The 23,824-nt window shown below is 39.3% G+C and overlaps 1 long non-coding RNA gene across 1 annotated transcript; it reads right to left on the minus strand.

Moving 5' to 3' along the window:
- Positions 1 to 9,214: 9,214 nt before the first annotated feature.
- LOC137502676 (uncharacterized) lies at positions 9,215 to 22,299 on the minus strand. The gene is made up of 3 exons (XR_011018824.1): positions 22,172 to 22,299; positions 20,208 to 20,314; positions 9,215 to 9,480 (listed from the first exon to the last, which is right to left on the minus strand). It is a non-coding gene; the product is annotated as an uncharacterized lncRNA (long non-coding RNA).
- Positions 22,300 to 23,824: the final 1,525 nt, after the last annotated feature.

Here is a 23,824-nt window from a genome sequence, read left to right on the forward strand (position 1 = left end):
TCTGGGGAAGAATGTACTTTCACTACCCAGTTCTGTGTCAAGGCTGAAAGCGAACCCTCGCGTTTAACTGTTCCTTTTGTCAAGACTCAGGGGGAGAGCTGACAACACCAAGTATTTCACTGCGTGTGAAGTAAACTAAAAGGGACGTCTAAGACGACAGATCGTATTAACTAGCTTTCGCATTTGAGCAGGGCGTAGGGTATGTACATATTAGGTGATTAGTGTTTTAATATTTTGTATCAGTGATACCATAAAAAATCGTGTGGAAGTGTGTTAGTGCTAGTTGTAAGTAGCAAGTAAGCAATATGGATACGTCAAGAAAGATGAAGAAACTAAATTATAGTAATATGGATCACTAATTCCCCATGACTGCTTCCTCAGACTGGTGACGATTGGTTGCTAATATGAGTACTATTCTCATGTTATTTTATAGAATCTAAAGCATTTCTTTAATGTAATCTAGATGTAAGGTGCGCGAGTTGTAGATTTAGTAGACCAGACGGCACAGTCAATTTATTCACGATATTTTTGTCGCTGTGCTTAGATATTATTATTATTATTATTATTATTATTATTATTATTATTATTAATATGTCGACATTTAAGATTATTGGTAATGATCTTTACGAGTACATAAAGCACAATTTCAGCTTAGTGTGGTGTCGTAAGCATGTTTATTTTAAGATATTCAAAGGATTGTCGTCTGTGAATTTCTATTATTATTATTATTATTATTATTATTATTATTATTATTATTATTATTATTATTATTATTATTATTATTATTATTATTATTATTATTTTGTGTACAGACCAATATACTGAGGTATGAGGGTGATAATGTAACTAATGCTATAATTATAATCCATGGGAGTCACTATCATAATTTCTGTAAAGATGTTGGTGATCGTGATTTCTCTCCTTACATTTTTTTAGCGAGTACCGTAATAAATAATTGGGTGATTAACATTAATATATAACTTATATTCATTAGATTAATTTGTTGTTGAGTAAATAACTGCGATGTTGAGTGACGATAACATTCTGAGATTTTGTAAGGTCCATATGTAACCGAACAATGTGATACATGACGTTATTCTGAAAAGAAAAATGAGAGATGTAGTATATGTATATATTAGCAGGTTGACTGGAAATAGAAGAAATCAGCGAGGCAGCTGAGATGTAGTGAATGCCGGCATTATGGAGCCGAAGTTATTTAATATTGAAAAGTAGATATGATGATGAGCCAGTCAAAAAATATATTACGTACTTGAAGGGACCTAATGACGTTTTTACGGGTTAATTGTGACACAACATCGATTATTGACGAAGAATTTATGGAATACGTTTGATTGCCACTGAAATTTTGTGTTGGCGCATGGTGCACACCCAATAAATTTATTATGAGTGCTTGGTAGTGCTCACCTCCAGGAACTACTTTTTGCGGTACACTACGTATTATTCTTATTCCTATTCTTATTCTTATTCTTGTTCTCGTTCTTGTTCTTGTTCTTTTTCTTATTCTTATTCTTATTCTTATTCTTATTCTTATTCTTATTATTGTTATTATTAATATTATTTTTTGTTTGCGTTACGATCCTTATAACGACATGAACTGTATTTCATACTGTCATTGTGCGTAATCTTGAGTAAGCCACGAGAATAATTGATTATGGTCGTGGTTAATGGTCATTTCAGCGAATTAATATTATTTGGACGCTGAATTAAGCCAACAATTACATGAAATAATGGTGTTAGCTTGAGATCATATGATGTTTTCTTGGAGGAATCTATGGTGGATATTGATCTTTAATGTACATTTTGTATATAATTAATGCTAGTTTACGTGTTAGGCTATTATCTTTGGCTGTGTATTTCGTTTGGTGTAAATAGTAGGATAAATTAGGAGCTATTTTCTTAAGTGAGAGAGTATATTCTCTTTGGTGTAATGTAGAATAAGGTAGGGTAAGACTCGCGCAAAATATAACGAAACGTTTTAGATTCTAAAGCAACAACAACAACACCCAAAACATTTATGTATTCTATAAAGGAGCATGTCATGGAACACGAATTATATTTGGAAAGTTCAGTAACTATTTGATAATAAATTTTATTATTATTATTATTTTGGAAAAACATGTTTTAGGCAGTTGATGTCTCTTTCTTTACACAGTGAGCAAGTTTATTTATTTTGAATTGTAATATGTAATGGAAAATAATATTTTAAACAAAGAAATTCCATAAGTTCTGTTAATGAGAGTAAAGAGTAATCACCAATGGTATAAATTAGTGCAAAGTGAATGTTCTGAGTTATAGATTGCATATACACAATGGTAACAAGTTATGGTGGACACCAGTGCTAATCTTGTTAGAATGATGATGATGATGATGATGATGATTATTATTATTATCAGTATTATTATTATTATTATTATTATTATTATTATTATTATTATTATTAATTAAATCTGAGCCATAGACGCCCAAGAGAGATCCGGTTTACTCTAGGTCCGCTAGATGGCAGACAGAGTAAACCGGAACGTCGAAATTGACGAGCAGACAGCCAGATGGCGTCAAATCGAAATGTCTGCAAACGGTAGCTGAGGCCATTATTATTTTATTATTATTATTTATTATTATTATTATTATTATTATTATTATTGTTATTATTATTGTTATTATTATTATTATTATATGTCATCACTAAGACTTTCCAAAATAATATGTAAACCTGATATAATGAGGAGGCATGTTATCAATCTTTCAAAGCAATTAATTATGCATTTTATAAATATAACTACCATTTAATTAATTAAAATAGTAACTTATTTATTTATTTTCGTAACTTCTGTAATATTTTATTTTCGTCTTTTATTGAGTTCGATGGATGATTATTAGTGCTTCTGACGATTGGCTTTAGTTAGCCACTGTAACTTCATTTAGATAAATTTATTATTATTATTATTATTATTATTATTATTATTATTATTATTATTATTATTATTATTATTATTACGGAGTTTTCCGTGGTAGTTAGAGGTGAAAGAAGGTGCTGGGATGATCAGGTCTCAACTTACAAAATTAAAGTTAATTTAAAATTTAACAAAGGTTATATTTTCTTTCCAAGGTCAAGAAAGAACAAGTATAACAGGAACTCAGTTGTATATCAACAAGTTAAGAAAGTACAATTACAGTTTATTAATGGATTTTGGGCTTCGAGCCCCAGATTCACAATTCTTGAGCAATTAGCCCAACTTTACTTATGTATAAGGTTCAACAAAGGGGCAGAAAACCCCAATCATACCAAGGAGCACTAGCTCCCAATTACCCAGTAAAGCCTCCTCGAGGCACACAGAACCCAAATTTAAGAAAGAGCAACCCGCTCTCAAAGTTCAAGCCCATCAACGGCCACACCAAACTCCACGTTCAAGCGGTCTTCCGGACACATAAAAACAGGGGTAAAAATACCCAACCTACTGAGGCCTATTCAGTAAAGAAACAGGACAATGACATGGCCCCAAAATACCAACTTGAGTGGAGGCGTACTCAGCACTCCTAATATACTTTATTAAAACCTAATTTGGCCCTAGGCCGCTTAGGCAAGGGCTAATCCCATACTACGGAGGTGACACGAAATAAAACTTTATTACATTACGAAGATATGGGAAACTGTTATAAAAATGTAGTCACCTCAAAACAATATGAGTGGGAGCTCGAGAGGGTAAGGCACAATCTATCCCAATTTGTAGTTAAAGAGACAGAACTTTATACCAAGTGTCTTTTACATTTTAAAGGAAGGTTACATGATAAAAGTTTCGAACCTGCCCCGAGGGTTAAACTGCTGAGCTAGCAAACAAAGAAGTTATTAAAAGGCCATTTACCTGATGGATGAACTGCCGCCTGAAGAAAGGGGCGCTTTCCGCCCCCTGCTATATAATCACACTAGGAAAGATGTTACTGAAGTGGCCCCGAGACCAGAAAATCAGCAGTTTATATATCCTCGTGGAAGATTCGAGACGTTTCATGAATGATTACAACCCTCCCACAAAATTTTATTGGTTACCGAACACAGTTACAGAGCAGGTTGGGGAAGAAAGCCCCGATTGGTCGAAAATGAATTTAAGAAATTCGGGATTGGATAATTTCAAAACTGGCGGAACGAACGGATTAACATTGCCAACTCAAACAATGACAGAAAGAAATTTAACAAAGAACAAACTTATGACTACAAAATTTCTTCAAAAAAAAAAAAAAAAAAAAGGTTACTTCACTTCGCTCTAGGGTGCACAATTGTAGTTCTTAATTGGTGCCAACTAGAAGAGAATAATCACACTTCTTGCTACAGAGAAAACAAAAACGAGTCGAAACTGACATAGTTCAGAACACTTCAAAATTTACAGTAGGGACATTTTCTGAGAAATCTTAGAATTAACGTAGTTGTTAAAATTCAGGCTTCCTCCAGTAGAGGAGTTTCAACTGGCGCAATGTTTGAATTAGCGGCGTGGAGGTGTAACGCCCGGTACAATTATTATTATTATTATTATTATTATTATTATTATTATTATTATTATTATTATTATTATTATTATTATTATTATTATTATTATTATTATTATTATTATTATTATAATGGTCCGCCTATTACTACATTTTACATGAACACTATTGCTCTGTATACATTTACACAGGCATTTATGGATTTTTAGGAACAAATCTGGTAGTTAACCATATATATAAATTTGATAATTATCGAATTAATTATTCCAAAACTTAATCAGTGATATGGTAACGCATTTTATAATGAAAAATTACATTTTTGGATATTGTAATAATGTAACACCATGATATCAATTTCAAATTTATATCACATTGATTAATACTTAATTGATTACGTTCTTATTTTTCTTAATTTGGAATAATAAAATTTTATACACGAATTTTATACAAATCAGTCTGTGTCATGATTTATATACACTGACTGACAGAGCAAATGCAACACCAAGAAGGAGTGGTTCGAAAGGGATGAAAGTTGGGGGAAAACAGAGACGGCACGGACGAATAATTTATGTTTAATTCAAACCGATATGCAGGTTACACAATGCGCACGGCATCGACTCAGTAGGATGTAGGACCACCGCGAGCGGCGATGCACGCAGAAACACGTCGAGGTACAGAGTCAATAAGAGTGCGGATGGTGTCCTGAGGGATGGTTCTCCATTCTCTGTCAACCATTTGCCACAGTTGGTCGTCCGTACGAGGCTGGGGCAGAGTTTGCAAACGGCGTCCAATGAGATCCCACACGTGTTCGATTGGTGAGAGATCCGGAGAGTACGCTGGCCACGGAAGCATCTGTACACCTCGTTGAGCCTGTTGGGAGATGCGAGCAGTGTGTGGGCGGGAATTATCCTGCTGAAACAGAGCATTGGGCAGCCCCTGAAGGTACGGGAGTGCCACCGGCCGCAGCACATGCTGCACGTAGTGGTGGGCACTTAACGTGCCTTGAATACGCACTAGAGGTGACGTGGAATCATACGCAATAGCGCCCCAAACCATGATGCCGCGTTGTCTAGCGGTAGGGCGCTCCACAGTTACTGCCGGATTTGACCTTTCTCCACGCCGACGCCACACTCGTCTGCGGTGACTATCACTGACAGAACAGAAGCGTGACTCATCGGAGAACACGACGTTCCGCCATTCCCTCATCCAAGTCGCTCTAGCCCGGCACCATGCCAGGCGTGCACGTCTATGCCGTGGAGTGAATGGTAGTCTTCTGAGCGGACGCCGGGAGTGCAGGCCTCCTTCAACCAATCGACTGGAAATTGTTCTGGTCGATATTGGAACAGCCAGGGTGTCTTGCACATGCTGAAGAATGGCGGTTGACGTGGCGTGTGGGGCTGCCACCGCTTGGCAGCGGATGCGCCGATCCTCGCGTGCTGACGTCACTCGGGCTGCGCCTGGACCCCTCGCACGTGCCACATGTCCCTGCGCCAACCATCTTCGCCACAGGCGTTGCACCGTGGACACATCCCTATGGGTATCGGCTGCGATTTGACGAAGCGACCAACCTGCCCTTCTCAGCCCGATCACCATACCCCTCGTAAAGTCGTCTGTCTGCTGGAAATGCCTCCGTTGACGGCGGCCTAGCATTCTTAGCTATACACGTGTCCTGTGGCACACGACAACACGTTCTACAATGACTGTCGGCTGAGAAATCACGGTGCGAAGTGGGCCATTCGCCAACGCCGTGTCCCATTTATCGTTTGCTACGTGCGCAGCACAGCGGCGCATTTCACATCATGGGCATACCTCAGTGACGTCAGTCTACCCTGCAATTGGCATAAAGTTCTGAAAACTCCTTCTTGGTGTTGCATCTGCTCTGTCAGTTAGTGTAGTTAGTAGACTATCCTTAATGAACTACAAGATATAGTAGAGTGGCAAGTGCCGGGCTGAGTGGCTCAGACAGTTAAGGCGCTGGCCTTCTAACCCCAACTTGGCAGGTTCCATCCCGGCTCAGTCCGGTGGTATTTGCAGGTGCTCAAGTACGACAGCCCCATGTCGGTAGATTTACTGGCGCGTAAAACAACTCCTGCGGGACTAAATTCCGGCACCTCGACGTCTCCGAAGACCTTAAAAAGTAGTTAGTGGGACGTAAAGCAAATAACATTACTGTTATTATTAGAGTGGCAAGCGGACATGAATAATAAATGGGAATGATTAGATATAGATCTTGTCCTTAGTGAGGAAGGCGTACGAAAAGAGATGAAAGAGGCTATGTATAATGAGTTGCATAAACTACAAGTGCAAAGCGAAAATCTGGCAACATTAGTTAAATTTGTGTCAGAGGAACAGGCCGAGATAAAGAAACAGATACATCAAACCGGGACAACACCTAACTTATCTGATACTAATCCTTTCCGTGTAACATTCATGAATCAAGAATCTGCTAGTCACCCAGTCTCTGCTGAAGGTCGACAAACAGTCGTTACAATGGCTAGTCTTATTAATGTACCCAAAATCACACATGAGCAACCACGGAAGTTCAATGGGAGTAGTTCATTAACTCCAAAAATGTTCTTGCGGGATCTCAGGGCTTACTTCAAAGAAATGCAAATACCCGAAGAAAAGAAGTTGAGGATTGAAGAAAGATGCCTTGAGGGGAGTCCAAAAACGTGGTTCATTGGATTCCGATTTTTTTCGATAATTTTGAGGACTTCGAAAAGGCCTTTCTTAATCGTTTCTGGGGAACGGATGCGCAACAAAATTTGAGACTTGAATTATATTCAAGGAAATACTATTCAACTATGCATACACGCTACAGTGATTATTTCCTCCACCAATTAGTTAAAATGAAGGAATTGGACAACACTCCGTGTCAGCAGGAGCTAGTACAGGCGATAATAAAGGAATTTCCTCCCGACGTTCAGCGTATGATTATCACAGCTAAGGTATAGAGCCCGGAAGAAGCTGAGGGAATCTTAAGGCAGCTTGATAATACAATAAATTTGAGTCTGCCTAGGCAAGCGGAAAACGTAGAACACAGGGCATTCGCCGTAGATGCTGTAAAATCCAATGGCAATCAAAAGAGTAAAAGTCAGGACTCTGGGGCTATTCCAAGACGCAGGCAGGAGGAAAGAAAGGGAAGAAATGGTCGAGAATTCTATGGGGATCGTCAATATCGACAGAAGTATGATTAACCCAGACCATACCCAAGAAGACAATGGAATAGAGATCGCAATCGGTAAGAAAATAGGAATAGAAGTCGACCATATCAGCGTTACGGCCAGCGAGAGAAATTGAGCGATCGTCAAGTACAGAGACCTGGCTACAGAGAACATGAGTACCGTGATCGTGAGAAGAGAAGGTATGTGCAGGAACTTCGAGATCAACGAGAAGAACAAGAGAAATGGAAGCAAGCCTTGGATAGACGTGACCTAAATCCTGGTATTACCGGAGCAGAAAGTATAGAATTCCAGCAAGCACGAGATCAGGATAACAGGCGTAAGCACATTTCCTAGGTAATGGCTTCCTAGCATGTTCCGCCCTGCTCTCACAACTATGTCTGCTTGCAGTGGCCGGTCTGACTCGATGGCTTCGCAGCGGTCAATCCATACAACAGGCTCGCAAACTCCAAATGGTGTGCCTTGGTGGACGGCGATGACGTTGACATACAAGTTTGAATGTAAGGCTGATGAGAGGTGTTGATCAAGGTCTCTGCTCATTGTTCCCCAGACCACAATATCCTCTGCAATTAGCAGTAACTTCGTCGCACTCTTATCGTATAATCCCCTTTATCTCCTTTACAGTTTGGTCTTCTCATAACCACAAACACCGGACTCCCACGTCATAGTCCAGGTTCATTTCTAAACAATTACGTCTTTATAAACGGAGGCTTTTTGCTAATGACGCAGCAGTCCAGATTGCAATTATAAAATTGTTTAAAAAATAATGCCTGAAGTTTTTGTGTTTTGTGGAAAGAAAGTTTAAGGATTCTTATCTGCTATTTAGAAGATCTCTAATGGCCATTTCGTTGCCAGTTATAGAAAATAATATCCTGATAAATAACATTTCCCTCCCCTTCAGACAGTTTCTTACCAGATTGGTAGGAACGGTCTGTCGGTGGGAAAAACGTATTGCACTTCTTCGTCTTCAGGTACAAAAAGTGCTTCCTTCATTTTCTGTTGCAGCCATTGCTCTCTTTGCTTAGTTTTAGCTTGTTGTGCTGTGCAGCCTGGGTTTTACACAAGAAAAGTGGAATGTTCGTGTAAAATCGTATAGAAGGTCCCCAATCTCAAAGTGGAATACCGTACCCTGCATATCATATTTTTTACAAGAACACTCTTCGACAACGCTTAATCTCTTGTCAAACTCCCTGCATTAGTTTTCTGAGCCCGAAGTATTCTAATCCTTTGTGAGTATGGATTGTCAAAAAACAAGGACAAGGACATCCACTCGTAAAACTAAGCTTATTCAACATTAGTGCTGATAGTGTAATGTTGGGGGAAAAGGCAGGAAGGAGTGGTGTTCCAGTAACGATCTTTCAATAATTAACGAAAAACTAAACATTTCATTTGTGGAAGAGTTCCAGAGACACTTCATTGTTTTTATGTTACAGCCACTACCTGGAAAGGATATCACAGAAAAATACGAAGAACAGACGCTCGAATTAGTTAAATGAAGCATCCATCGCTTTTCGCAATTATAAGTAATTGAAACGTTGACTCTTCACATAAATTTATTTATTCGTTTTAACTCGATCGTTGTAAATTTTGATCAATTATCAAAAAGATTTAATCAGTAGTAAGAGATTTATAAGTTACAATGCTGTCTTTTCTCAAATGTCCAATGTTATATGTCTGCTGGAACGTTTGCACCGTCCACAGCATCGGGTAGTTTTGCTGAATATAAATCATGTGGGAAGAAGGTTTGTAGTCGAATAATCATCTTTCGTTTAGTATGGCGTCATATTTCCTCGCTGACATCCTGTAAAAATGAAAACGCGTATTTAAAAGATGATCACATTTTGACTAACAGGACCGTAATACATTAAAGTACAGTGTCACAGATAGTGTTACTGGGCGCGTCTTCAGATGCCAAGAGTTTCTCAGAATATGCCCTGAGTTTCAGGTCAGCTAGAGGAGAAAGAATTCATCAATCTAAAAGACATGCGTACAGTTGTAATCAGAGCAAAATAAATATATATCAGCCAATACTAAATTAAATGAAACATTACGGAACAACTCTGATTGGATATACATTTACAATGGTGATTTTCAAGGTTAAAATATAAAACGGAAGATGTTTTACGATATTTGTAGTAATTAGGAAATGTTATACTCTGGGAAATTATTTATAATAAGTTATTAATTAATAATAACATTAATGAATTCCCTTGCTTCTTGTTGCAAGCACTTCAACAGTGCATGTAAGGTACGTCAAATTTCTGCCACACGTTATTACCAAGTGAAAAATCACACAAAGAGCAGCGAACAATCGTGCAAGAATATACAGAATTCAGTGTCATTACGAATACGAAGTAGCAGAGTACAATGACGTCTGGCCTCCGGAGAGGCATGATGCATGTCTTTTGAATTGACTTCTGTGGAGAAAGGGCGTTACCTAAGATGAATTATAATGCCTCCGAGCCATAGGAATTAACTAATGAAAGATAAAATCCATGATATGGCCGCGAATCTAACCCGGGACCTCTTGGACTAAATTCTAGCATGCTAACCATTTAGCCATGGAGCCAGACAACAATCTTAATAAACGAAAGGCAGTGGTTAGAGATATTTTGAATCAGGGCAAATTGAAACATTGTCTAAGTAACTTAGCTGACTTTGAAAACAGGTTTCGCACTGTTTTCGAAACATCCAATGAAAATGTAAGAGAAAAATAATTTCTTATGCGAAGGAAGATATTGACAAAGTTCAAATGATTACAGTTAAAAAGACGATATGAGCAATGCCACTCAGCTTTCTAGAAGGGCCAGACAACGTGCTCGTTGGAACAGGATAGAATTTGTTATTCATGGAGATACCAAAATTATTTCTGAGACAATGATGTCTACTGATAATGCATCTCAAGTATTACGAAGGGAGAATACAAAGGAAAAGGAATTACAAACTGTATCCTGTTTTAGAGACCAATTACTACTTATTCTCTTATTAAATGAATCCTAGGTCTCCCTAGCACAAGGTGTGTCACTTTACCTTCAGGGATTAATCGTCGCTCTATTATGAGACAATATCGTTCAAATAGAAATTGCAAAGAAGATTCCAGTTGACTATGAATTGTCAGAAATACACCAACATTGATCAATGTTGCTTTCAGTTTTATATTTAAAGAACTGTGAGCGAAATTTGGCTTCAAAGCATGGCCATCTTTAAAACTAAACCCTCGAATCGATTTGCTTAGCTGCATTTGATGATGATGACTTATTTGCTTTCGATGATCTACATTGAGACTCATGGCACCTGAACAATTCTTTGTAGGTTTCCGCTTTAAAACCTGGAGAGATATCATATAAACAGCGGTAAGGAATCATAATTTTCCCCTTGGTAATATTTTAGCAGCAGAGAGTGTGAGTGAAGGTCGGTCACCCAACTATTCAGTACCGTTCTTTTCCTTTCGACTGCCATACATTCTGCCCCAACTCACCTCGAGCCGTTTACTTCGTTCACCCTGTACAGTAGGAAGCAATGATTACCTACCTCAGTATCATAAATAACCTACGGCACAACGATGTATCCTTGTCGCATGGATATAAATTTTCTTTGATTAAATCTAGTTTAAAATTAAGTCCTCTAACGTTTTGATGTTAAATACTAACGTTACAGTTTGCTAGGCACGGAGTGAGTTGGACGTGAGGTTGTGGTCATGCACCTGTGAGCTTTCTGTTCGGAAGATGTTGGATTCAAACACCTCTGTCGTAGCCCTGATAACGGTTTCCCTTTTTCACACCAGGAAATATTTGGGTCTGCACCTTAATTCAGGCCACGGCCGCTTCCTATCCACTCCTAGCCCTTCACTATCCCATTGTAGCCTTATCTGTGTCGGTGCAACGTAAAGCAGGTTATAAGTCAGGTAGTCAGTCAGCCACCGTTTTATAATTTTTCTACATCTTGCCTTAGGCAACATTAATTGTTATAGAACTCAGAACGTTACTTTTCCTCATACTTATCGTTCCATTTCTCTCCAATGAGAATTCATCATTCGCTCCTTCGGTGCTTTGCTTGCGCTAAAAGCCTTTGTCGGGAAGACACCAGACGTTCATTGATGTACACAACAGTGACGACTGTCCCTTGCCAAGACCATTTTATGTCTCATGGAAAGGTTCCGTTTCGCAGGACGATGTTCCATAAGGAGCTCTTTATTAGAGCGTCGCACAAACGTAACGACGATCCCGCTACCTCTTTGACTTGGCAGTTTCGGTAAACGATGGCAAGCGTCTATCAAGTCGCTCATTATATGTACATCTGGTGCCTCTCCTACTTGCTTTACTGAAATCATGAGTGAAATCCTGGAAGCTATGAATTTCTACACTACAGTATACTCCAGTGTACATTGGTGTGAAGATTGTAGGAGAGACTAATAAAGAATTCGAGATATGCTGATGATACAACTTTGCTGGTGGAAACAGAAGAAGATCTAAAGCTTTTAAATTCCCGCATGAAAGATGAAAGTGAAAAAATGGGCATCTATCTCAATATTTAAAAGAACAATGTTATGACTACGGGTGAGCGTGGTAGAGTTTGTGTAAAGCTGAATTGGGAGGAGACAGAGAGTGTGGAGGATTTCGTATTCTTGGGAGCCAAAGTCAGTCAAAGTAGAGATTGCGGTCCTTATATTAAAAGACGGATTTCGCTTGAATGAATAGCAATGATGACTTTGTCCCCGATAAGGAAGAGCAGATGTATCGGTTTGACTACCAAGTACATATTAGTTAACGCAATTACACTGACTGACAGAGCAAATGCAACACCAAGAAGGAGTGGTCAGAACTTTATGCCAATTGCAGGGTAGACTGACGTCACTGAGGTATGCTCATGATGTGAAATGCGCCGCTGTGCTGCGCACGTAGCGAACGATAAATGGGACACGGCGTTGGCGAATGACCCACTTCGTACCGTGATTTCTCAGCCGACAGTCATTGTAGAACGTGTTGTCGTGTGCCACAGGACACGTGTATAGCTAAGAATGCCAGGCCGCCGTCAACGGAGGCGTTTCCAGCAGACAGACGACTTTACGAGGGGTATGGTGATCGGGCTGAGAAGGGCAGGTTGGTCGCTTCGTCAAATCGCAGCCGATACCCATAGGGATGTGTCCACGGTGCAGCGACTGTGGCGAAGATGGTTGGCGCAGGAACATGTGGCACGTGCGGAGGGGTCCAGGCGCAGCCCGAGTGACGTCAGCACGCGAGGATCGGCGCATCCGCCGCCAAGCGGTGGCAGCCCCGCACGCCACGTCAACCGCCATTCTTCAGCATGTGCAAGACACCCTGGCTGTTCCAATATCGACCAGAACAATTTCCCGTCGATTGGTTGAAGGAGGCCTGCACTCCCGGCGTCCGCTCAGAAGACTACCATTGACTCCACAGCATAGACGTGCACTCCCGGCATGGTGCCGGGCTAGAGCGACTTGGATGAGGGAATGGCGGAACGTCGTGTTCTCCGATGAGTCACGCTTCTGTTCTGTCAGTGATATTCACCGCAGACGAGTGTGGCGTCGGCGTGGAGAAAGGTCAAATCCGGCAGTAACTGTGGAGCGCCCTACCGCTAGACAACGCGGCATCATGGTTTGGAGCGCTATTGCGTATGATTCCACGTCACCTCTAGTGCGTATTCAAGGCACGTTAAATGCCCACCGCTACGTGCAGCATGTGCTGCGGCCGGTGGCACTCCCGTACCTTCAGGGGCTGCCCAATGCTCTGTTTCAGCAGGATAATGCCCGCCCACACACTGCTCGCATCTCCCAACAGGCTCTACGAGGTGTACAGATGCTTCCGTGGCCAGCGTACTCTCCGGATCTCTCACCAATCGAACACGTGTGGGATCTCATTGGACGCCGTTTGCAAACTCTGCCCCAGCCTCGTACGGACAACCAACTGTGGCAAATGGTTGACAGAGAATGTAGAACCATCCCTCAGGACACCATCCGCACTCTTATTGACTCTGTACCTCGACGTGTTTCTGCGTGCATCGAAGCTCGCGGTGGTCCTACATCCTACTGAGTCGATGCCGTGCGCATTGTGTAACCTGCATATCGGGTTGAAATAAACATAAATTATTCGTCCGTGCCGTCTCTGTTTTTTCCTCAACATTCATCCCTTTCGAACCACTCCTTCTTGGTGTTGCATTTGCTCTGTCAGTCAGTGTATATTCCTACTGTTCATGTAGGGATGTGTGGACGCTGAAACTGGCAGACAAAAGGAAGATCGACGCACTTGAGCTCGGGTGTTTTCGAAGACCCTCACGAATACAATGGACAGCAAAAATCACCAATTAGGCAGTTTTAGAGCGAATAAAGATCAGGATGTCATTGGTTGGAAAGGTAACTACACTTCTAGGCTAGGTAGGCTACTCCTGCGGTTGAAACTCTCATTGGCAGGAGCGCTATGACGTCACGCTGTATGAACGATAGCAGGTAGGGTACGCATTCGCAGTACAACAAGCCAGTCAATTCTCGCACCTGTGAACCATCTTCGAAATTTTTCATCAAATAGTAATCTGGTTCAGTAAGTTTCGATAAGTACCGGTACTGAACCCATAATTCTACGATGGTAAAACATTATAGATAAATATTGCAGCTACAAAAATCTTTTGGTGCAGTCATGTTTTTTATTGTGAGATTATCTCATCCTCCCAAGACCGTTCGACAGAACTCACCGTGGCGAGCGAGCCACCCTCTCGTGATATGCTGGGACACTTCGGCTAATTTCGAGTACTGACTAATTTAACAATCTATAGAAAAGCTTCACAACGGGGGATTTTGGCAACATAGTTAATCCAGGAATAAAGAATTGAAAATAATAATAAATATTAAATGAAGACAGAATCCACAGGGTGAAAATGAATGTAATTAAGCCTGGAGAGAATTTAGCGTATGCGTTGGCAGATTAGCGACGCGTGCGAAGGACAAATCCTTAGAAAGCGCGCGAAGTTACGTGTCAGATATTAATTCATTAATTACGCCCGTTGCAAGAATGGGATAAATATAAAAACAACACCATTGTGAATTGTAATTTTGTTTGAATTTTTGGAATAAATTTCAGGAAGATTGGTCCAGCGGTTATGAAATTAGAAGATTGCACCGCAAGACTTCATGACCAGGGCAGCGTCATCTCAGATCTTATAAATAGACCCCCTATCAGTATACACACACTCTGTCTGAAAATTTGAGCGGAGGAACCCACGTTGCTTGTCTCCGAGAAAAGTGCGGTATTTTGTTTCCTTCAGAATAACATGTGTTGTATATTCATGAGGATGACTCGACTTAATTTAATTGAAAATGATATAAAATTTCCTGAACATCCGCCGACGAAAACCGTGAAGGCATAGATATTTAACTAAAATACGTAGCTGGTTTCATTTATTCCATGGTGTGTTGGAAATTATCAAAGGAAGTTTGGAGACTAGCCAGAGACAGGGTCGAGTTTGATATCTCTTGAACACTTGGCCTAACTCTGTGGGTGAGAAGATAGCTCCCGCAAACAGTTTAACATACGTTCGCGTGATAAAGGGCGAGAATAGTGCATCATTTGTGGTATTTTTATTAATAAAGAGTGTAAAATCTTGGTAATAAGACGTAGGTTATAAGAAGAAAATGTATTCTCCAGTCATGTGCGGCTGAATCTGAGGCAAGCTGGCTAATATGTAACCAGGACTCCAAGATGACTCCATCAACAGGTCTATCTATTTTGTATTAATGTTGTAGATAAAATGTAATTTATTTGTCCCACGAAAATTTTCCTATGCGTGTGTTGAATAAGTATTTTAAAATGTTCAGGCGAAGTGTTTATTGTTGTTGTCGTCGTGCGAAACTTTTCAGTGCGGTAAAAATCACGTTAAGAAACTTTAAAAATGCGAAGTATAAATATCGTGCTAAAAATGGAAGAAATATTGTTAAAGCTGATAAAAGTTAGGAATAATGATAACGGTAATATAATCGTGGTAAACATGATAAATTCAAATATCATATGAGTTCAGAATAATAATAATAACAATTACATCAGTATACATTTTTCTATGTTAAAACATGTATTTAACAGTAGTGTCGAACGAGATTTGCGTATTTACCGAAATCCAGTGAAGTCTGATAATGTTATATTTATTTTTTGGGAAGTTTAAATATTTGTAACACCGTGTATTTTGTGATACAGAAAATGACGGTACGGTATGTTAACTTTTTTCTTGAGGCCGGAAGGATGGCATGAAGTAAGTTAAAAGGTTCTCGTAACGTTGTTCGTCATGGGAATATTCGTACTTGAAAGTGTTAGACAGGAAGAAATTGATTGTGTTGGAAATGAAATTTTATGAGAATAGTTATGAAGACTCTGAAGGCATAGGAAGCCTGTGTTTTATGAATATAGATGCAGCCGTGATGATAGGCTATGGAGAAGGATTTTGAGACAGGCTGTATTTGTAGATGGCGGAGAATTTTTGAGGCAGGCTGTATGTTAAAAATGTGATATCTCTGAGACAGGCTGGATACGATGTCCGGAACCTCTGACTGATTTAATGGTGGTCAGATTCTAAGTGAGTGCGTTGTAACTCCTATTATGATTTCAAGTCGAAATTTTCCCATGATAAACAATTTCTGTAGAAGAATGTAGCTCTTGACAGTTAAGTTCAAATGACGATTCTATGTAAAACCAGCATAGTGCATTTTATGATAAGTGACCTCACGAACAAAGGGCGTTCTGAAACACGGCTGTGGTGTTATTTAATTATTGTAACAAAATTCCATTCAGTATATTTCTTTTATTACGAAAAGAAATTATCATTTAATTGAAAACATTGTGGGATGGAATATTGGACGTTATTAAAATTTGGCTGTGTAGATCCATGGAAAATTCGCTTCACTGAACATTTCGTGGATAGGAATGTTTGGAATGTTGAGAATGGTAGGCCGTTAGGAAATCTCATGCCTGGATTACACTGAATGTCGTAATGGTGGTGATTACAGTTTTGGCAATATTTACGTAAAGTTAGACGAGCGTTGAACTTATTCTTTATTTTCCGAACTTCACTGCGTGTGTTGAGGTTGTGTTTGAGTCATAGATTAAAGTAGCCGCGCGTTGTTGATTTCAGTTTCACGTTTTTATAGGAAGGAATTGTCATAGTTATGTTTTCAGACTTGAGTTCATTCTGTAGCAAGTTTCATTTCATTGTGCTAGAGTTTCGACAAGGTTGAAATTTAAATATCAGCGATTGTGTTTGAAGTTACGATTTCGCCTGACATTGTAAAGACTGTATAGACATCCAACGTTAGATTTAGGATGTTGTGCGTGTCATATGAATATACGAATTAGTAGACATCCCAGTTTCCGTTCAACAATAGATTTATGATACTGCTATATTATAGAATTTATTGTTAGGGTGTGTAGTCACTACGTAGGCTCGACGACAGGATTAGGGTGCCGTCTGTATATAGTCAAGTCGTAGGTTAGGTGTTTTGCGAATTGACATGAACGATGTTAGTGTCTGCAGTAGTGATTATAAATGCGAAGAATGTTAGCAGAGTATTATTGAGGCCATATTTCGGCATAATCCTTACTAGCCGGAAGGTGTTTACATAACAGCACGGAACCACTAATGGAATGAATGTAAGAGATGTCCAGCGTGGATACTTAGCTAACTTGTACATATTTTATGTGGAACACCATTCGACTAAATGTTTGTTTACCTTTTTAATGTGTCAAACATGGCTACATAACTTCAATGAATTGACTGGTCAAAAAGTTAAAATTAAGCCTACAATCAAATTTCACTATAGGCCCTAATTATATATTACAAGAACAAAATTTATTTTAACAAATAAACCTTTTAATTAGAAATATTAAGGTGTACGCCTCATAGAATAATGACCATTCCCATTTTACTTACCTTTAATTTGTATATATATATACTATATTTTAATCATATAATGTATATTTTTAATCCACCATTGTAATCACACCATAAGAATCGTGATCTATACTGGTCTTTGTTTAATTATTCTCGGCTGATGATGACAGGTAATCTGTCGAAACCGGTACCGAATGTACAAAAGTTGTGATGTTTTAACTGTAATGTAAAACTTTCACACGTTATATTGTATTGAAAAGGTGGAACTTATTGTCCTTTCTTTGATGTAAATCTTGTTTCAATACGGAACCTAAATATGAAATTCTTAACGTTAAATACTTTCTTGGCTGTGAAGATAAAGTCCGTAGCCACTTCTGATTGAAGTTTTATGGTGATTGGAGTTTCTAGAATTTAATACATCCAATACGTCACTAACCAGCTCGAAGAACACAATTTTATGGTCTTTGTGCAGGAAGTATTTAACTGCCTTACGAGTACGTCCAGAGAAAGCTGTGCAGCAAATCGTACATTTTCACGAGATCGTACAGTTACGTTCAGGTGAACGTCATTGAAAAGATACGTTGGGGTTAGTTCCCCACATTGGTGTGCAAAAAATTATTGTATCATAGCACTATGTACTTCAGTTCCGTCGGGCAACACATGACCTTTCTTTAAGAAATGGTTCCTCAAGATCTTTAAAAGAAGAGGCACATTACAGAAAACCCACAATTTTATTAATTTGTGCACGGGATTATAAAAGAAAGCGTTGGCCATATTTACATTCAGTTCTTTCCAAACTTTCACGTTTTTCTCTTCCATATCGCATATTACGGCAACAACATTAATGTTGGCAAGCTTCAATATTTGTAATAATGTCCTGCAGAAGTTCGGCTGTCATCGTCTTGTCAAAGTCATAATACACAGGTTTTTCCATTGAAAAACAAACCTCGAACCATGACTACAAGGACGTTCTTGTTGGAACAAATACGAGGGCCAATATTCATCTCACCAAAACCCAAGACAGCATACTTTTTCAGTCCATGAAAATGTACTGCGCGATACTTCAGCAAACGGATCACTTTCTTCAAAATACCAGGTCTGCATTTCCGTTTTCGTATCCACTTCTGCAATGTAGATCTAGCACGTAAAGGAGTGTTCCTTATTCTGAGGTACGCATAATCCTTCTTAGAAAGTGCCCTCAGTGCAAAAGAGTTCTCCAAATGTCTTCTGAGGACCATTTCACAGTTTTCTTCGCTGTTACAAGACATCGTATCTGTACAGTTGTAAAAGAGCTTCACAGCACTTTTCTCTACCACTTTCGAAATAATATTTTGTATCACTTTGGGTGGTAACGGTCGTATTTTTACTGATATGGGATACTGTAGACCTCTACATTTTTAACCGCGTTTCTTGAAGCTTTCAGCGTCACCAAAGTAGCAGCATGCTTCCTTTTTAATTCTTCAACTTATTTTTGAAGTTTTTCTATTTCTTCATCCTTATTATCTCAAGTTGTGTCAGTAATAGTTGACTGGTCGACTTTTCTCTTAGGGGATAATGTAGTGAGAGTAGACGTGGCCTTCTGTCTTCGCGCCGTCTATCTCATTCAGTGGAGACCTGTGGAGTGCCAGTGCATAGAACAGTGGTTTGGACATAATTAGGTCAAAATTTACAAAACAGCTTATCAGTTAGATTGGAGGACATATATGGAAGTAAAAAAATGCATACCTGTGACGTAGTTTCAATTTTACTAGGTCCTTTGGCAGTAAAACCTCCATTCCAGTTGAGAATAAACTGAGACGGTACAACACCTGGGCGCAGAATTTTCTTGATGAGCAAACCGAAAAGCTTACTTTTTCATATATCGCTCGTAATCCTTCGGGAGGAAATGAACAGAATATACGCGAGAATTGTCCGGATTAAACTTATCATTTCGCTTACAGAGAGAAAGCGACAAACGCTTTAACTCGTTTTTTTGGAAACCTGTGATACGCAACACCGCCACAATTAAATCAGTAATTACGACACTGCACCACAGCACAATAAATACGACTTTTAACATTTCCACTCATCATTTTCACTGCACGGGTTCACACCAGGTTAAATCACAAAGCAGAACTAACTGACGTGTTTCGTCAGCAGGAGGACGAGCGCTGACTTCATACCGCGTGATGTCACGCAGAAGACGGCCTGGAAGAGAAACAATTGAGCGCGATGCCAGAAGACACCCGCCTGATTGGTTGGTATGATTATGAAGCTGAGACTAGCATGTTATGCGATCAGATTCATTGGAAGACGTAATCATGCTAGAAATGATCTGTGGTACAAGAAGACCAGATCGCCAGAAGACTCGTTGGTGAGACACCATTAAAACAAACAACACCATAACCCTAGAGCAGCTAAAGGAAGCAGTGTGGAACGGGACTACTTGGAGAGTGCCAATTCATAGAATCGCCGATGGTCGGATTATTCGACTGAACGGATGACATTATCATACTACAGGAATACTCCTATGATTCAATAGCCCCGGTTTCTAGAGCATTGAAATTTTATTTTAAATTTGATTTTAAATTTACTTAAGTTTTGTTTTGCCTAGCCAAGGAATCGGCATTACCATCTAGCTTCTCGTGACATAAATTTAGTTACCTTTATCGTTCCTCATGTCCTTCCTTCATAGGCTGTATTTGTTCCATTAAACCCTGTAGTTGTTCTGCGATGTCACTATGAGGAGATGCGGTGGTGTCTCCTTCCTCCTGTTCGGTGTAAAAACAATGTGTCATGTTAATATTTACAAAATATAGACACGTAACGATATACTGTATATCTATATAGTATAATAGATATTATACAGATGTCTGTCTGTCTGTCTGTCTGTCTGTCTGTCTGTCTGTCTGTCTGTCTGTCTGTCTGTCTGTCTGTCTGTCTGTCTGTCTGTCTGTCTGTCTGTCTGGTCATCAGCCCAAAGGATGGTTGGATCCTCAAATAGCACCACCAAAGGTTATGTGGTTATAAGGAAACCCCAATAACCAATGGCACCACCAAAATGAGGCGTACTAGGCAAGATGAAGAGTGAGGTAGTTTGCCACTGCTTTCCTCACTGAGTCAGAAAGTACTATTGCAGCTCGACAGATCCTATGAGCAGCATCTTTCATAACACTCAGATGCACTAGTCTTGCTCTGAATGTCATTACTCAGCAACACCCATACCCCAGCAGCTTCCATATTGTCACAGCCATGGATGTTGACTGGGAATTCGGTGGAAGCTACACTTTCCTCTGGCCTGTGCCAAGTGTTGGAGGCAAAAGTACTGTATCCATCAAGAAATGACCGCAGGCAGACTATACAGATATGGAAATAGAAATATATTTATTTAAAGTTAATTAAAAGTAGGACCAGAGGTCACTTTGAATGTAACTCACGGCCAATCAAACTTAAATATATAAATTAAAATACACAATCTAATAAAGTTAATACACAAAAACTAAGATACATTTTCCCACTGAGGATATACGATTAAAAACTAGACATCTAAGAGATTACAATATTACTTTTACCATTTCATAAACATTACCCATACTAACAAGGAAAGGGAGGCATAAGAGAAAGCTAAGAATTTTAATACCGAGGATGAATTAAGAATAAAACTGAGATTCTAAAATGTATTCTGGAGATTATGATATTTCGTACTATTTAATTAATTTGGTGAAAATTCACTTTCATGGCTTAATGAGTGGAAAGGTAGCGGTATTTAACACATTTTTTTCTGAGTTCAGACACTACTTTGCTGTATTTCATATAAAGATCATTACATAATTATGAGGCAGTGGCAATGAACGACTTACTGCACTTGACAGTACGATGCTGTGGAACATGAAGGCTGTTATTGTAAACCTATTGTGCCGATCATACACTTGACTCATCTGAACAAAGGACTTGGTCAAATATGAGGGAGCACTTGATATTACTCAGCAGTAAGCAATCAGTTGAGTATGGTCGTCTATCTCTGAGTTTCTATCCACTCTGCACCTTTGTAATAAGATGTTATGTGACAGTCTTCACGAATATTGAAGACTAATCGCACACAGGCATTCTGAATATGCTGGAGTTTGGCATTATATTTCTCTGAGATATCGCTGTAAATTACAGCACCGTAATCTAAAATATGATATTCCATAGTTTGGATCAACATCTTTCTTACCGAAAAAGGAGGATACCTCAAGTTTCGTCGAAACTGGTGCAATGTAACAGACACTTTCTTGACCAAATGCTTGGCATGAAATGTCCAGGACAGTGTGTTATCCATTAGAATACCTAAAATACTTAACATATTCCTGATACTTGAATACAGAACCGTTTACAATTACTGGAGGAATGTCATTGTTGTAAAGATTTGATAAATTTATTCGATATCCTAAAAAAATAGCTAAGGATTTGTTTTCATTTAAGAATAAATTATCACATAGTGTATATTGATGAAGTCTTCATATATCTAGATTTATTTTACTAATAATTTCGTCAACACGATGCGTAAAACGCTTAGTTATGCCTAACTCTTCTCCATTCAGCGCTAATGAAATTACCACGAAACATTATTGCAGGTGCCGACTTACCTTTCCCATGGACATGGACAATCGCCGATGCAATGAGAAGCAGGAGCAGAATGGGGAAGTATCTCATGACGAGAGGTATGGCTTGCTAAGCTGCGTATGTTGTATTACGTGTCAAACTTAAAATTCTTACTGCATTTATAGCTGCACTGTAGCGTTGGAAAAAAAATCGCTATATTTCACAAAGATAAGATTATATTGTTACCATTGTTGTTACATAAAATTGATGGCATTCGCTACACGTACAAATGAAGATAGCGACGGTGACTTTTACTAGCGGTAAATCAATCAGTTATTGTAAAAATGTGGTCTTTACGTCACATTTCCGATGACTCGCCTATTTACTCATAAATTAGTAAAATCTGAAACAATGGATTATTGATCGGTTAAACACCCTTATACCCTTCGATCTGCCGAACACATTTTGGTTGGGTGGTAACGAACGCACCACAGATCTTCGAGCAGTAATACTCCTAGGCTTATTTTACGCTCATTTCGTCTACGTCACTGCTTGAAAACAAAAACAATGGTGAAAACTACTGGAGATTTCATTGACACGTGTGACCGAGGTCCAGACAACAAGCGTCAATAAAGGCATGGTGTTCACCGGGTTCCCCACTTCCCAGAATGAGTCATGCCCAAAGGAACAGGATCACGGCAATCTTCATTGCCTTTTCCTATAGAAGTTGCGTGATAGATCAAGAATTCGCAAGGGAATGTGAAAGTGTCAACGTCGCATTTTCGAAACTGTTGCTGCTACGCATCCTGCGTGTCCGGTCAGAGTTGTACAGGACTGGAAATGTGAGTCTAGTGATGAATTATAATGCACACACACACACACACACACACACACACACACACCCAGCCTTCTAGCCATCAGAATTAAATAATGAAGGTTAAAATTTGTAACACGGTCGGGATTCTAACCCGGGAACTCCGGACCAAAGACCAGGCATGGAGCCGGACAAAATCATGTCCTCGTCCCGAGTTGGTGCAGCTCTTGTCAGGTGCACGTCCAATGGAGATGAGCTGCTTGTGGCATTTTTGATCACGTCCCTGCGCTCCTGCGTTCTTAAATCTCTGGTGGTGGTGGCGGTGGTGATTATTGTTTTAAGAGGAAGTTCAGCACATTAATTCGGATATTGAAAGGCTCACCACCTATGCTAAAAACAACCACTTACTCCTAAATCCTCGTAAAACACAAAGTATTATCATAGGAAACTCTAAATTATTACATGTAGTAAGCAATATCAATCCTCCTCCAATCATAATCAATGACATTGCTGTACCGTACCTTAAAAATGTAACTAATCTTGGAATCTCCATCAATGAGAATCTGACCTGGAATGAACACGTGACAAATGTATGTAGAAAGGTTCATGCAGCTCTATATCCCCTGAAACGTCACAAAAATTATTTTCCTCAAAAACTTAAAATTAATCCAAGCACTACTCTTCCCAATTTTAGACTACTGCGATACAGTACTAGTCAATCTAAATGCTGAACAAGCTTTGAGACTTCAGCGAGCACAAAACTCATGCATACGATATGCCTTCCAACTGCGACATGACACTCATGTTACACCATATTTCAAAACATTGGAATGGCTACGCATAAATGAACGAAGGAATTATCACCTAATGACACTTGTTTACC

Source organism: Anabrus simplex, chromosome 1 (genome assembly GCF_040414725.1).
Source record: "Anabrus simplex isolate iqAnaSimp1 chromosome 1, ASM4041472v1, whole genome shotgun sequence".
NCBI classification, from domain to species: domain Eukaryota; kingdom Metazoa; phylum Arthropoda; class Insecta; order Orthoptera; family Tettigoniidae; genus Anabrus; species Anabrus simplex.